The 4,946-nt window shown below is 37.8% G+C and overlaps 1 long non-coding RNA gene across 1 annotated transcript; it reads right to left on the bottom strand.

Annotated features, from left to right (window-relative positions):
* Window positions 1–1,126: 1,126 nt before the first annotated feature.
* LOC116217425 lies at window positions 1,127–2,604 on the bottom strand. Its single transcript, XR_004161947.1, has 2 exons — window positions 2,258–2,604; window positions 1,127–1,425 (listed from the first exon to the last, which is right to left on the bottom strand). It is a non-coding gene; the product is annotated as an uncharacterized LOC116217425 (long non-coding RNA).
* Between the last annotated feature and the right edge of the window lie 2,342 nt (window positions 2,605–4,946).

The following is a 4,946-nucleotide window of genomic DNA, read 5'->3' as shown; positions in this document are numbered from 1 at the left end:
TTGGCTGGAGTCTGATTTGTTTTAGCTACACTGACAAATCTGTCTAGTAAGCAGCCAATTAGTGTTTAATTTGTTTTAACTTTGCATTCATTTTGCATAACTAGCTATTACACCAAAGCATTATACTACGTATGATCACTGATTTACTAGCTTGTTGCCATTATAATATTAAATTCACAGACCAGCCAGGAAGGTGTGCTAAAAACCAGCTGTTTGGAAGTGTGCAGGATTCAAGTTGTCCCAGGAAACTATGAATACATCAGCACACATCACCTGATGTAGAACCTAGCATTGGCAAATAGCTGCAACATCACAGCTGAGGAAGAATTGTCTATGGACTGTGGGCACACAGGTGAACATCTCAGTGGAGAAGTTGGTGGAGTGAGATGAGAGTTAATGTCCTCAAGTTGGCCAGGAGAGGTTCAGGTTGGGTATCAGGAAGACTTCTCAGCAAGAGCAGTGATGCAGTGGCACAGGCTGCCCAGGGAGGTGGTGCAGTCACCGTCCCTGGAGGTGTTCAGGAGCTGTGTGGATGTGGCACTGAGGGACGCAGGCAGTGGGTGCGATAGGGGTGGGCTGGTGGCTGGACTGGGTGATCTTAGGGGTTTTCCAATGTTCATGTTTCTATGACTCTATGATGAAGTCGTATGTAACAGTTTCAATTGTTTAATTATAGAAATATGCAATGATTGGTAAATTTTAACAGCTAGTGCTGACATTATTGAAATCTGACTAGTGATAGTTGCTTGCCACTATTTGGAGTAGTTTGCTAAAGCATTAATTACAATAACAGTACATTCCGATTCATGGCTCCATGTAAAATCCACCAACTGTTCATTCTAAGTATCACGCCTAAGTATTCAGTCTGAGTGTCATTCTAAGCTCTTGTAGATCACATGGATATTGAGTAAAAATTTACCAGCACTTAGCTTATTCTGCTATTTTCTTTCTGAGAATTTTCACTGAGTAGTTCTCTGGGTTTCTCTTTGCAATCATGGATTATACTCTCTGCAATCTTTTCTTTCCCTGGAGGGTTCTCAAAGATCTGCCACCTTCTTTTTTTTTGGTATAGAGAACTTGACATGTATCTACACTACAATGCTTGTTTTGTAAGAGTACAAGAATGCATTTTGTAAGAATAAAATTTATTTCATCCAGTAAACAATCCACTGTGGCACTTTAGTCTCTGGTAACTATATAAGTCAGTTTGCCGGTGTACACAGGACCTAAAGGAATCTGATGTTCAAATCTGAAACAACTGATTCAGGTGCTTTGCTCCCTTTGGAATCCACACATTTATTTTCATCTTCCTCACTCCCACAATATCCAGCTTTCCTGTCAGGATATGATGTGCCAGTTCTCTCTTTACCTTCTGTTCCTCCTGATTTGTCATATTTTCTCCAGTTCAGGCTCTTTTTCTCTATCCTAAAAGTGGAAGAAGAAGAGTCATTAAATGGAAATGGCTTTCCAGCTAATAGCTTCTCAAAAACAAAGTGGGGATATAAGCTAGAGGGCATTAGGAGACATTAGGGAGCAAGAGGTTCCTGCCAAGTAGCTCACACATTCACCTCAGGTCTCTAAATGTAGATACCACCTTTAGTCAGGAAAGAAGCCATTTTCCCTGCTTGTGGAAAAGACATGGACCCTAACCCCTTGATCTAGAAACCTTAGTCAAGAGATTTCTCCTTCCTCATGAGCATCAGACTATGGCCATAGAAGTTCCTCCACTTTCATCTCAATTCCCCAGCCTGCAATCAGCCACACTAATTTTCTTCTCCCTAGCAAAATTTCTCCCAACCTTGAGTAACATTTCCTTTTTGCACTCACACTTCTCTTTCTATGTGTCTTCTCATTTATTTATTTTTCTCGTTCTCTTGCTCTTTTTTTTCCACAAAACTCAAGTTGTATCCATGAACCTTTAAGCTTAACAGCACCAATCACCATTTTCGGCCCACAGCTAGAAAACCTATGGACATCTGCTCTACTGCATCTTGCCATATGGCATGTACCTAAGTGTTCCCTGCACTTTTCCCCAAACCCTGCTTAGAGAAGAAATCATGTTGAGACAAGAACACTAATTTCTGCTCATTCATTTTCATTACTGAAAGTTATTCAATTGCCAGAAGAATTTTGGGACCCTCACCTTTCAGACTTCTCCTAAAATCAAGAGCTACAATTACTGTAGGTCAGAAAAACTGGTGGATTTGTCTGCTTGTTTAAATGAGTTAAACATGTGTCAAGGTGAAAATCTCCTTACCTGTGCTATGTCTCAAACCATGGAAGTATTCAAAATGAAATTTAAATTATGGCACGTGAAAGTGATGGCAAACAACTGCATGCATTTTGACACATTGGTTAAACACAGTCCTGTAAACAGGGAAAAGTATGCTTTCTGATAAAGAAATATGAAAAAAAATTTCTGAGATTTTATATATATATGTATTTTGTATAATTGCAACTCCATATCAGTTGTCCATATCATAAGTACATTACCTGCAGGTTTTCAAATGGACTGTATAGACTCACAATCAGACATTCAACTCAAAAATCTGATCACCTCTCTTTTCTAAAATTTTTGTAAGACTAAAGAAAAATATCCCTCACTTAACAACCGTGCCTTATTCATGTCATCACTTTTTTTTGGCCCATTTGTGAACAACTGTTTTCAAGGGAAGAATAAAATTAGATCAAAAATCTCTGACAAAGACCTGGAGAACTCATTAAGAGTTGCAACCACTGCCATCAAACAGGACACTGATGCGTCATTTTCACAAAAACAAGGTCAAATATCCCACTAGTTTAATTGTTGGTTGTTCCCTCCCCTCTCCCTCCCCCCCTTTTTTTCTCTGTTCTAATAAAATGGATGTATTTTTTAAAGAAGCTTTGTTATTTATTTCCATCAACTATACCATACGTTTTATATGCGTCCCAAGACAATTCCTTCTCCCTCAATATGATCCAGGCAAGCCAAAAGGCTGGACACCCATGGTTTCAGTTATTAAAGTGTTTCTGACTGTTTCTGACCTGCTCACTTTACTGGACAAACCTATTCCCTATGATATAGCTCAGCTTTCTGTTTCCTGTTCTTCCCTTCAAACACAGCTTATAATAACTTCAGTCTCATCTAAGCTAATTCCTAGCTTTCATCTTTCTTAAACATACTAAGATCTTTTAACATATGTTACAGCTTTTGTGTGATACTTTTCTTCAATCAACAATTTCAAGAAGTACTTACTATTGCCCCACTCTCATCCCTTTCCTCCTAGTGAATTCCGTAAACACAAAGATTTACTTGTTACTCTTTTTATATCCAAATTACAAAAGATGTCTCAAAGTTTGAATCAGGGGTATTAAAACCTCAGTTTTTAACCTCCAGAAGACATGCATTTTGTATTACTTTCCCTCACTTAAGAGCATATAGAGAGCTATGAAGTACTGCTGTACATGCACTAAATATTAACTGCATACAGGGTAAAAGTTATCACTAAACAAGGCAGTACATTCCCTCCCATTGCATAGTGTGCAAAGAGCCTGGGATAGGTAAATGTACCAAAGAGCATGCAGAACCCCCACAGTTAAACTACCCTGTATTCAAAGGTTGAAACTGGGCATAGAAGGAACTACCACCAGTAATGGAGACTGCTGATTAAGAGAGAAACAATACCTTTCACATATGACTGTATGCCTGTTTATCATGTCGGCACATTAGGACTTTATTACTAACTTCAGTTGCTTAGGGAACAACTACAGCTTTTATTAACATTTAAAACTATTCAAATGTATCACAATAGACATTTAATAGATATTTAAACAAACAAGCAATCAATCTGTCTAATTATCTTCACCCAGTTAAGCACTCCAGATAACAACTCCCAATTGAACTCCACTGCAAAAATAAAGATTATTTCATATACACCCCCAAACACACACATTTCCCCACGCAGATGTACACAGCTCTTTGTATGAAACTTATTCCAAATTTAGCCTGCTCACTGCACACCTTAACAAAGTGGCAGCTTGCAACTCTTGAGAGCATAGAACTATTTTAAGTGTCTATGCGCTGAAGTGCTTGAGCTCCCACCTACAGTATGCTGAAAGACACTAAATATACAGTGTAGCCAAAGGCAGATAGCTTAAAAAAGATGGAAAATTGTATCTCGTTTTAGTTTACTGTTATTTAACACATTTTAAAAATGTGTTACCTATGTTTCATGGCAGAAACTAATCTGGGCTATATGGTAACTTCTGCCTGCAATTTGAGGGACCCACTGGTGGCATTTTACTCTTCTGATTCCTCCAGCAGCAGGTGTTTTTTCTCTTAGTAGCTAAATAAGATGGATGGTTATGAAATGTATGTGCTTACCATAAGATAAGCAAGCATTAAAAAGAAGAGATGGTTGCTTACAGAGACACATTTTACTCCTGCTACACATAGTAGCTGAACAGAGTATTAGCACCTGTTCCCTAAAATCACTGAAGAAACCCAGGTTATATATTCCTTTAGGGAATAGCTCTGAACTACAATTAGCTGCTCTCAAATATTTAATGGAGGAACATGTCTACAGATGCAACTTGAGGCCAGTAAACTTGGCTCTCTGAATCTAGAGTAGAATTAAAATTGTTACATGTATGTTTAATTAATTAATTAATTAAACAATGTAATTAATGTAATTACATTAATGTTTACATTAAACAGTAATGTAATTAATTACATTAATTAATGTAATTAAGCACAAGGGCCTACTTGGAAACCATGTCAAGGTTGACAACCGTTAGGTTACTCAGTCAGTCACCCCCAACACACTTGTTATTCAGACAGAGTAAGTAGATAATACCTCAGCAGCCATGCATATAACATGTTTTAGTTGCTTGAACATGAAACACTACAAGACAACTACAAGAGGCCAAACTGCATGCTACTTTAAAACAAAATGGTAGATTAAAAA

The sequence above is a fragment of the Meleagris gallopavo genome, chromosome 1 (genome assembly GCF_000146605.3).
Source record: "Meleagris gallopavo isolate NT-WF06-2002-E0010 breed Aviagen turkey brand Nicholas breeding stock chromosome 1, Turkey_5.1, whole genome shotgun sequence".
Taxonomy (NCBI): Eukaryota; Metazoa; Chordata; class Aves; order Galliformes; family Phasianidae; genus Meleagris; species Meleagris gallopavo.
Note: the sequence above shows the minus strand (reverse complement) of the source record. Positions and strands in the feature narration are given on the sequence as shown.